The sequence below is a fragment of the Crocuta crocuta genome, unplaced genomic scaffold (assembly GCF_008692635.1).
Source record: "Crocuta crocuta isolate KB4526 unplaced genomic scaffold, BGI_CrCroc_1.0 scaffold510, whole genome shotgun sequence".
In the NCBI taxonomy this organism is placed as follows: Eukaryota; Metazoa; Chordata; class Mammalia; order Carnivora; family Hyaenidae; genus Crocuta; species Crocuta crocuta.
In genome coordinates this window covers 732,325-744,379 of record NW_027531921.1, presented here as the reverse complement: position 1 = coordinate 744,379, position 12,055 = coordinate 732,325, and the positions used below count along the sequence as shown (strand labels likewise).

The following is a 12,055-nucleotide window of genomic DNA, read 5'->3' as shown; positions in this document are numbered from 1 at the left end:
TGATTATATTATATATAATATAAAATGGTGTATATATATATACATATACACACACACATATATATATACACACACACATATATACTATTATCTGTAATGATAGAAGCAACAAAAGAATTAAGACTGCTGAGGGATGGCTTGAAATTTTAAATGGGCCTCATTTGAGAAAGTGGCATTTGAGCAAAGTCTTGATAGAGAAGAGGGTGTGAACCATATGTCTATAGGGAAAGGGTCATTCTAGGCAGAGGAGATAACCAATGAAAAGGCCCTGAGGAAGAAGTATGCCTTGCCTAATAGTAGAATGCTAAGGAGACTAGAAAACAGTAAGTAAACTAGGAGGGATCATGGACAATGAAGCAGAACTATAATGATGGGGTATGGGACCACTGTAGGCCATTGTAAAATTGGTTTTGGTGACGTTAAGGAACCTTTGAACAGTTTTGAATGTAGGAGTGATTCAATCTGACCTACATTTCAACAGAACTGTTCTGACTACTTGGTTAAGAATAGAAAGTACAGTGACATGTAAGCAGGGAAACCAGTTAAAATATTACTGCAATAATTCAGGTGAGCGATGAGAGTGGCTTTGAATTCAGTGGGGCCAGTCTTAGGCCACCCTAAAATGTGTAATGTTCAGGGAAAGAGTTTAAATGAAAGCCCACATGTGATATATTCTGTCTTCCTATCTTATAAATATGTCTTCATATTAAGAGTTTTTAAAATTTTTTTTAACATTTATTTATTTTTGAGAGATAGAGACAGAGTATGAGTAGGGACGGGCAGAGAGAGGGAGACCCAGAATCCAAAGCAGGCTCCAAGCTCCGAGCTGTCAGCACAGAGCTCAACGTGGGGCTTGAACCCATGACCCATGAGATCATGACTTGAACTGAAGTCAGATGCTTAACTGACTGAGCCACCTAAGTGCCCCTATATTAAGAATTTTTTAATGCATAAGTATATGCTTTTTAAATAACTTGAAGCTGGAAAAATATCAAATATGACCAAATTTATATATTATTATGTGTATCTGGGAGTTCTGTCTGTAGACTGGCAATATATGCATAATCAATAACGTAAACCATATTTCATAGTTTATTATATATCTATTCTATGAATTTTTTCTTGTCTTTATTACTGCAAAATCATTTTGGTTATAATCAAGCTTTTAACATAATATTTATTCTGTTCATGACAGTGGCAGATATCCTTTTGCGAGTCACTATAGTAGTAATGTTAATAATTTCAATTTGGGGAAACTTTATCTGTGAGGCAATAGCAACTGAAATTGCAAATAAAATTGTTAGAGCAATACTTAGATTCATGAATGAACCATAGATTTTACTTGCCACATTCAAATAGTGTAATGGAGTGCATTTGACCAATTTCATTATTGCAGAAAATATTACAATATATTTAAATTTCATCATTTAATTCACCAGGACGTACACAAATGTCACAAAGCCTTAAAGTAATATATAGGTGTGTATAGTAATTTTAAAAAGTTGGTTTCATGCTTCCCACAAGTTATGTGGAAATTTAAAGAAATTTACACTTGAAATTTAAACAGATACGAATTGTTTAATATGAGAAAATATTCCTCAGCTGCCATGTCCAATTGTGAATACTGAACTAATTCGTAACTCCTTCTGGAACCATGAACTAGAACACAAAAGAAAGCAAGAAAGTGGACACACCACTGCTAGGAAACAATATTTTGTTCCCCAAGATTCTACTGCATTTATGCTATTTGAGAGGAAGGATTTGATAAGTCAATTTGCTCTTTTCATTTTTTAGGGGCTTCTGCGTCTCAGATCCTCCCCCATACTCCAATGCAGTGTCCATCTTCAATTTCAGCAGCCATACAAACTGTGAGTCTTCGCAGCATTTATATGCAGTTATTTATTTTTCCAAGAATACAGAGCAAATGATCTAAGTGTTTCTCTGGCGCCTGAATGATATTCATCAGGAAAATTGATAGTTAGGGTTACAGATTGTATTTTGTCGGTGCTGAATGTTCGTTCTCACATTATAAAAACTGTCCATGTGTTCCTTAACAAATTTATTTGTGTGTGTTTTGGATAGGCAGGGCCCTCTAAAGAAGTTAAGAGAAAAGGCACCTCTTCTCTGGGTCTAAAGGTCAGACTGCTGGAGGGGTTCAAAAGGAGGCAGATTCTGGATATATTTTAAGGTATAGCCAAAGAATCTACTGTTAACCAAGATGGACAAGACTGCACTAGGATCAGGCTTTGGTGTAGGAAGATTAGGAGCTCTTGTTTTGAATCCTGAATTTGAGATATGTATTAGATATTTATTAGACATCTAAGTGGAAATGTCAAGTAGGCAACTGTATATACAAGTCTGGAGTTTAGCAGAGAGGCTGAAGATGTGATTGGGGAGTCATTAGCATATAGATGGTATATAAGGACATGAGACTGAATAAAATCACCAACATAGTAAATATATTTTAGAGAAGAGCTATGAGTAGAGATCCCTTGGCCCTCCTACTTTAAAGTTTGGGAAGAAAAGAAGATGGCAAAGAAGACTGAGAAAGGAAAGCCTACAAGGTGAAAGGAAAAGAATAAAATAGATCACAAAATCCAGATATTTAAGCCAGACACTGTTTAAGGAGCATTGTGCCAAATACTGGTGATAGATGACCACTGAGACTTGACCATCATCTATAGCAATGTCATCATCATTGGTGACCATGAGAAGAGCAGTTTAGTATGAAGTGGTATGAGTGAAAGCCTATTTGAAGATGAGAGAATGGAAGGAAAGGAATTGGATATACAAGTATAGACAACTCAAGGAGTTTTGCTGCAATGGATAAAACAAAAATGTGGTGGTGCCTGGATGGCAAAGTGCACCCAAGGTTATTTTTTAAAGACAGGAGTCGCAACATGTGTTTGTATGCTGATGGGAACAATCTAGAATAGTGGAGAAAGAATGATCATGTAGGAGAGATCGAGGAGAACAGCTGGGGCAATCAGTGTCTAGAGTGAGAGGAAATGGGAACTAACACATAGATCAGAAGGAATGACTTGAGGCAGAACAATGTATAATTAATCTATGGTAACAGGGAGAAGGTAGAGTATGTGAGTACAGCTGCTGGCAGGTGAGTATATGTGATGGTGCGAGCATGTGGAAATTCTCTTCTGATCACTGCAGATTTCTCGGTGATAGAGTAAGCGATCTCATCAGCTGATAGTAAAGATGGGGTAGGCAGTTGTAGAGGTTTAAAGAGAGAGGACATCATAAAAGTATGAATGTTGGAGAGTGAAGGAGTACATGGATGACATGAACTATCTGCACGCAGGTATTGGGCATGACTGTAAAGTAATTCCAGTAAGCGTGGCTGTGTGATTTTACCCAGCCACATTCACTTGCTTAGCTACTGGTGCACAAGAGGAAGAGTTGGTTTTAACCAGGTGATTGTTCTTCTAAGACAGTACAACAAAGCCAGAGAGTATCAAGGGAGTTGAGGGTTACTGCAAAAGAAAGATTTTAATGTTGGACTCCGAAGTTAAATCTGGTCAAGGAGGTAAGAGAAGACATGAGGATTGAAGGACAAAGGCAAAGGGGGTAGAACCACTTACGTTCAACATGAGTTGAAGAATCATTTGAGTTGATGTAAGAGAAGGAGTCGGATGGACAGGTAGGGGGTGGTGGACAGAGTGATGATTGAGATGGAGATACGGAAGAGCTGACATGACAGAATCGAGGTTATGACCATGGGAATGAGCATCTGAGTGAGAGTAAAGACAAAATCCTCAGAGGAGAAAGCTTCAAGGAATTGAGACTTTGGACCATTGGAGTATCACATACGGCTATTATGAAATTGCTGAGAATTAAGACAGGAGTCACGTTGGAGAAAATGTCAGTGCACCAGGAAATAACAGCTTTGGGAAATGATTGGGGAATGGCCCAGCAGCCATTAGAAGTCACCACAGTAGGGCAAAGTGAGTAATTTCGCCTGGTGACAGGAGAATCAAAACTGACAGTGTTTAGGGAGGAGGAAGGGAGAACGGTCTGGAGACAGTAATGAAGAATCAAGGTGGACAGCTCTCTGGCCTCCAGATGTAGTGTAAAAGGAGGCAATGGGAGAAAAATGAGGTGCAGTGTGAGAAGACAGCAGAAGAAGCAATGTGCTCATAGGGCATCTAGGTTTTAATTAGAGAAAATGGGAAAGGGAGATTTCAGAACAGAGACTGACATCCTGGTGGGTTTTGCTAATGATAGGAATGGTGAGTTTCAGAGAACACAGTGGACGACTTTCTGGAGTCAAGGAAAGGTCAGAGAAATGGACAAGATGGAAGTGGTGGTGTGGAATTATATGGAATTTAGACTGGGGAAGATGAACCCTGGGAATCTCGGACTTCTTGTGGTAACTGACATATCAGGGATAAAATCACACAGGTCCGGTGGTCTCAACACAGGCTGTGGTGGTAAAGCCATGAGTGTTGGAGAGTGAGGGAGTGCGTGGATTACGTTAAATGTCTTGGGACTAACTCTTGACCCAGGAAATGCAAGAGTATGAATTGGTTTAGTGTCCATCTTGATTTGGCCCACAATATATGTCAATTCTTATCATCATTGGGTTAGTGACTACCTTTGATTTGTTTCTGTGTCTTTCTGTGTGTATGTATGACCATCTGATGCCTTTAAGCCAATTGTTTTCATTATTACTAGTTAATTAACTAATGAATTAATTTAGATGTTTAGAGAGCAACTTCCTTGGACCAGGGTGCCATGCACAGGGACTGAGAGTGGAATATTGTACCCACCTTTAAACAGCTCACAGAACATCAAGGGAGAATGAGTAGAACAATGATTATAGTTGTATATAATTAATAATCCTAAATGTGGTATAAAAATAGGCTAATATATTGTCCATCAGACAGGTGATTGAATTTACCTTTGACAGCTACATTTATTTTCATTTGTTGGTCCATAAAAATGCAAAAAATAAAAATTATGTCTACATACCAGCTGTCACGAGCTCTTATCAGCTTACTGTCCCAAAGAATCTTGGGCTCTTGAGTGGGAGGGTATTTAATACAATTCCTGCTTCATGTCAATAGAGCGTTTAGCAGGAAAAAGGCTGGAATAGGAACAGGGAAACCTGGCCCGGCTTCATGGCCATGTATTGGATCTCAGTTTCTCCCATATAAACCGAGTGCATTCCCATGAACTTGTGTGTAAGAGTGTGGGTTTAGTCCTGAATTCACAGAGCATTTATTGAGTGCTTATTATTTTTAAGGATTTCCAATAGAAAGTCGGATCAAGTAAGATAAGTTTCACCTNCCATCCATGTTGCTACACATGGCCAGATTTCATTGTTTCTCATTGCCATGTAGTATTCCATGGTATAGATAAACCACATCTTCTTGATCCATTCATCTGGTGATGGACACTTAGGCTCTTTCCATGTTTTAGCTATTGTGGAGAGTGCTGCTATGAACATTGGGGTACATGTGCTCCTATGCATCAGCATTTCTGTATCCCTTGGGTAAATTCCTAGCAGTGCTATTGCTGGGTCATACGGGAGTTCTATTGTTAGTTTCCTGAGGAACCTCCACACTGTTTTCCAGAGGGGCTGCACCAGTTTGCATTCCCACCAACAGTGTAGGAGGGTGCCCGTTTCTCCACATCCTCGCCAGCATCTAGAGTTCTCTGGTTTGCTCATTTTAGCCACTCTGACCGGCATGAGGTGGTATCTCAGTGTGGTTTTGATTTGTATTTCCCTGATGAGGAGGGATGCTGAATACCATTTAAATCCCTCACAAAGACTGACTGAAAACCTGAGTGTTAGTTTCCAATTAGCTGCTAATTAAGGTGCTAACCAATAATTCGGGGGTTGGTTGGTAATATGTCAGTTTTTCCATACTCCTAACGCAATTGCGTTGCTGAAGGGTGGGAAGCAGACAACACAGGTTGCTGCTTTCTTGCATTTCCCATTCCATTGTTTCATTGCTTACCAATGGAGAAACATTCCAAGGCTGAAGGGTAGTAACCAAAAGGACACTCACCCTTTTGCTATTGGTTTCATCCTTCAGGTGCTTTGGTGTATTCCCTGTAAAGCGACTTGAAGAAAGGGGGACCTGGGTGTCTCAGTCAGTTAAGCATCAGACTTGGGCTCAGGTTCAGATCTCGCAGTTCATGAGTTCGACCCCTGTGTCAGGCTCTATGCTCATAGCTCGGAGCCTGGAGCCTGCTTTGGACTCTGTCTCTCTCCTTCTGCCCCTCCCCTGTTTGTGCGCTCTCTCTTTCTCTCAAAAATAAATTAAAACATTAAATTTTTTTTTAAAAAAATAAGAGGAGTTGAAAAGGGGGAAATGGAAAGAAAAGATGCTAAACCCTGTCTTACAAGAAACATAACTTTATGGAAAGCAAACAACAACAGCAATTCACCCTGATAATTTCTATTTCTCCACAGCTCTAATTCAGAGACACAAAGCATCACATTACCTAGTACTAGTTACTCGGGTGATTTAGTCAACAGGTCGACAGGGATACCTGTGAAAATGCCACTGTGGCACAGGAAGTTATTCTCGAAACCGACTGGACAGCAGAACTGATTTTATGCTGCTTTAGCCAATGGTGAAACCAACAGTTTTACACTGCCTGAGCCATCACTAACACAAGGCCACTTTTGGAGGTGGAGACTGCTGAGACTCAAAGACCAGTCTTTCCATTCAATATTTGTTCTCTTCTGAAGGTTAAGCCATTTAGGGACAAGATTTCTGGAGCTTTTAGTGTCACCCAGTCTTCCTACAGGGAAAAGAGGACCATCACTTATAGTGGGTTTGTCAGCCTTGGCCAGCATGTTTCTTGAGAATCAGCAAATGTAGGTTGTTTTGGAGGGTGGGTAGCTGAACTAGAAGTATACTTCTGGGAGACACATAGCTGGAAAGGCTTCTAATTCTTGCAGGAAGAAGGCAATGTCAACATTAACAACGTACTGAGGAAGCCAGCCTTTAGGACTGATGGGAGCTTTTATTCTTGGATTTATCCACATGTTCAACAAACAGTACAAAGTACCTGTTGTTGGCAGGCTCCATATTCAGTGAAAATATGTAGCAGGTGAATATTAAACCATCTCTGCCACGTAGGAGCTGTATAGTGTGGAAGGTTAATAAATAGATAATTACAATATAGTACAAACAGGGTTTTGATTGGGGAATCACAGCTTGCTCTGGAATACACCAGAGAGTCGTAGAGGTATAGGGAAGGTTTCCCAATATTTAAGCCCTTTTATTTGTACTCAGGCGACTCCTCCTTAGTGTCAGGAGAAAGTGATTATTTAAGTAATCTATTTAGTAAGTATTTATTGAGCATTCACTGTGTTTTAGGTGCCATTCTAGATATTGGAATCATGAATAGGAAAGAAAAGAAAAGAAATTCGTATAGTCTAAAAAAAGAGGCAGGGAATAAACAACATAAATAAGCAAAACGAATCATATGCTAGAAAATTCAAAGTGTTATAGAGAAAGTGCAGTGAGGAAGGGGAATAAGGAGTGTCAGATGAGCAGAGTGTCAGATGAGGAGGAAGTTTGCAAAATTTAAATGCTCTTACTCTGAGTGAAAAATCATGTTCTAGCAGAGGAGTGACAAGATCTGATTTCTACTTCAGCAAGATCACTGTGGTTGATATGTCAATAATAGACTTATGGGGCCAAGTTGGGAAATAGGGAAGCTATTAGAATAATCAGGACAAAAGAAGAGGATGGACTGTATCGGGTTTATAGCATTGGAAATTGTGAGAAATGGGTAGATAGAAATGGATGGATATATGCTTGATATATCTTGAAGATATTACCTTGGAGCATTTGTGGTTGGGTTTGGGATGTGAAAGGGAAAAAAATCAAGGATGGCTCCAAGAATTTTGGACTGAGCAACTAGAAGGATGGAATCACCATGAACTAAAGTGGAAAAGAATGAGGAAGCAGTAGGTTTATGACGGGAAGATGGGAGATCAGGAGTTCGGCTGTGGACCTAAAAAAGGTTGAGGCACTAATTAGCCAAGTGGAGATGTTGATTAGGCAGTTGGATATATGGGTCTGGAACTGAGGGGTGAGCTCAGAGGAGTGATATAAATTTGGAAATCACCAACTTATAGATAATTATGTAAAGGCCTGAGGCTGCATGAGATCACCTAGAAAGTGAGTGTACACAGAGAAAAGGCTCAAAGACTGAACCCTATTGCACTGCAACATGAAGAGTTTGGGGAGATGTCACAACTAAGCAATGGAAGTGTTTCAAGAAAGAGGAGGTCACCAACTATTTCAAATGCCTCTAATGATTAAATAAGTTGAGGAAAGAGGATTGAACACTGGTTTTATCAATGTGGAAATGAATTTTCTGGCCGACACAAAAGTAATTTTGGTAGAATAGTGGAGTCAAAAGCCTGATCGGAGTGAGTTCAAGAGAGAATGGTAAGTGAAGAACTGGAGACATTACATAGACAACTCTTGGAAACCACTTTTAACATCTTCTGTTTGATAAGTAAAGCCTCCTCAAGTGACTCTCCATTCTTTTCCTGTACATTTAAGGACATGGAGTCTGAACTGGGAGCTTTCTTTTACAGGGGAGAGGGAAAGCCGGAAGAAACAATTTGGAATGGAATTCAGCAGGAGGTTCTCAAATTCACAGAAGGCAACAATGTTATTGGACTGTTCAGTTTGCAAGGAACAGAGAGAGATTCAGGTTGACTGAGTTCAAAAGTGCTAATTGGAAAAATACATAGAGAAATGAAAGATAGGAAAGAGTCTTAATAGCAGCCCTTGGAAAGCTGGAATATTACTCAAGATACAAGCAGGGACCCAGTCTTATTCCAATATCCTCACCAACAGATGTTCGTTGCTCCCTATTCTAACAACTCTACCGTATTCCTGACTCAGCTTTTCCCTCCACATGTTTCCATTCATTCTACTTGGGCTACTACTCCTAGTCATCTCTGGCCTCTCTTATCTCATGGCTTCTGACTAATTATAAACTCTACTGCCTCATGCTTCCACTTCCTGTTTTGTTTCATTCAGTTTCTGTACAATGACCAATCACTAACTTTTTCTGTATCTCCAAGTTAAAACTCCCCAAAAGAGGATTAGATTGGTTTACCTAAGAGAGGGTAACCATTCTATTGAGCATAGTTCTTTTTCTTTCTTTTTTTTTTTTAAGTTCTTGTTCTANCCCATTAAGCTATCAGTTGAATTCAATTCAATAGGAACCAAAATCCCAGTGAAAATTTCTTTTGAAACTTGACAAGTTGATTCTAAAATTCTGATGGGAAGAGAAAATATGTTGAGGGAATCTTGCCCTACAAATATAAAAGTCTATTATAAAACCATGGCAATAAAAAGGGTATAAACTGGTACTAAATAGAATAGACAAATAGACCAATTAAACAAATGGAGATTCCAGAAAGAAAAAAATAAAATATGCATTGTAATTCATTAGATGATAAAGATTTCATTTATGTCATCATTAAATATATAATGAGGAGACAACAAGTTGGAGAAAAAGAAATGAAACAGTTAAACTGTACTTCATAGCATACATCAACAAAAAGCCACATAAATTAAAGACATACACATAAAAGTTAAAACTGAAAGAAATAGAAGAAAACATAGGATGCTATTTGTGTAATCTTGGAGTAGAGAAGGCCTTCCTAAACATTAAATCAAACATATGTATTAATACATAAGGGAAAAGTATGATAACATAAAACTTAAAAGCTTAGGCTAAAAGTACCATAATAAAATAACAACAACAGCAAAAAAAAAAAAAAAATACAGATGGGAGAAAATAACCACCACATGTATGAAAACAAAAGGTTAACATACAATATACAACGACACACTAGGAACCCAACGGAAAAATGAAAAGACATTACATCCCATCCCTTCTCCTTTTGAGGTTCAGAAAAAGGTACAATGTGGGGCGCCTGGGTGGCTTAGTCGGTTAAGCGTCCGACTTTCGCTTGGGTCATGATCTCGCGGTTCGTGGGTTCGAGCCCCGCGTCGGGCTCTGTGCTGACTGCCAGCTCAGAGCCTGGAGCCTGTTTCAGAGTCTGTCATTCCCTCTCTCTCTGACCCTCCCCTGCTCACGCTGTCTCTCTCTCTCCTAGAAATAAATAAGACATTTAAAAAAAAAAGAAAGAAAAGAAAAGAAAAAGGTACAATGTCTGTAATTAGAAGTTGTATATACAGATCCATGTTCTGCTATTTACTATGGCAAGCAAACCACATCACTTAACCTCTCTGAGATACCAATCATTCCTAATTTATGGGGGAGGAAGCACTTACTTAATTCAAAGACATGAATCACCAATGATGCCGTTTCAGCTATCAGTGCGGGGCTATTTGTTACTATGGGACTATACCATGACCTTCAAATGACGTCTATTCACTCTGTACATGCAAATTCTAAAGATCTCAGGGAAGATTTTAACTTCTCTTCTTAGCTACCCTAGACCCTTCAAAATAGTAATTTCTGTGATAATTTTATTCGCAAATCCTTACCTTCTAGCACCTAAAGCCTCTTTTAGATGCCTTGCTTACAAATGTTCCTAAGTTGCAGAGTATAGCTCCCAATGGCGTCATAAATTTTTCTAGGGCAAGTACCACATCTTTGACTTCTTTGTCTTTCCTCCTGGTATTTAGTGGTATTTAATGTAGTTCTCGTCACACACACCTTGATTGGGCTTTGAGTGTATACATCCACATCTACTTCCAGCCACAACTGCAAAAGGGAACTTTGACTGTAATAGAGAGTGGAGTTACAAATGAATTCCTTACAAGAAATGTGCTTCCCTCTAATTTAGAGCTATATGTGCAAAATCCAAGGAGACCTTGGCTTAATTGATTTTTCATTATAACCATTAAGCCTACCTTTTACTGGATTGGTTATTTTTATTACTAATGCTTACTCTACAGAAAACTAAAGTGTGAGTGACCCGTCAACATGTGTGAAACCAAAAGGAAAAATATTAGGCCTAGTATGTCTTAAATGTTACGGGCTTGATGGTTCTTTCCCAGCAGCATGGTGAGGATGTTAAGATGACACGACTGTATATATACAGTATATTTCAAATCCCCATTTGGACTGCAGTGACAGCCCTAGTGGTGCCATAAAAGTATTATACTACTAAATAATTAACTGAGAAATTATGAAAAACGAAATGGAGAATAAAAGACAACTGCAAAAGCATCTATCACAACAAAAGAGTTGTCTTATATAGTTTATTCTGTTTATTTTTCTGTGACTGGGGAACAAAATATCAATTATGGGCAGATGGCCATTAGCATAATCCATAATGCCAGAAGACAAAACAATGCTTTGTATCTATCACCTTTGATTAGCAGCATAATGTTTTATTTGACTCTGCATAAATAACACTGAGTAACAGAAGATGGGCCTTGACAAAGCAACAGTTTGTTTTCACGAGCGGCATCTCTGTTAGGAAATAAAGGAAAGCACCAAAATACCATCTAAAATCTCAGACATGGGGGCACCTAGGCGGCTCAGTCAGTTAAGCATCTCCCTCCTGATTTTGGCTCAGGTCGTGATCTCACGGTTAGTGAAATCAAGCCCCACGTCGGGCTCTGCGCTGACAGCACGGAGCGTGCTTGAGATTCTCTCCCCATCTCTCTCCACCCCTCCCTTGCTCTTTCTCTTTCCGGCTCNGCAGGTTCCAGGCTCTGAGCAAGAGTTCAGCACAGAGCCTAATGCAGGGCTCGAACCCACGAACTGTGGGATCATGACCTGAGCCGAAGTCGGACACTTAACCAACTGAGCCACCCAAGTGCGCCTTCTACTCTCTTTCTTTCTCTCTCTCTCCCCTCTCTCTATCTTCCCCCCACCTCAAAATAAATAAATAAATAAACTTTTAAAAAAAGTAAAATTAAAACTTCAGACATGGATCAAAATGTGGGAAGTTCCTGATTTGCTGAAACCAAGAACACACACTCAGTATATAGCAATCCACTTTAAAAAATTAACATTTCCATGAAAACCTTCTGCAACAAGATGAAAACCAATTTGGGCTCTCTCCCAT

At 39.2% G+C, this 12,055-nt stretch overlaps 1 long non-coding RNA gene across 2 annotated transcripts in view; it reads left to right on the top strand.

Moving 5' to 3' along the window:
• Positions 1 to 12,055, top strand: part of LOC144240630 (uncharacterized) — a 310,481-nt gene that overhangs the window by 32,882 nt on the left and 265,544 nt on the right. For both annotated transcript variants that reach the window (XR_013337780.1, XR_013337779.1), the window contains exon 2: positions 1,795 to 1,868. This is a non-coding gene — a long non-coding RNA (uncharacterized LOC144240630). The remainder of the gene's footprint in view (positions 1 to 1,794; positions 1,869 to 12,055) is intronic.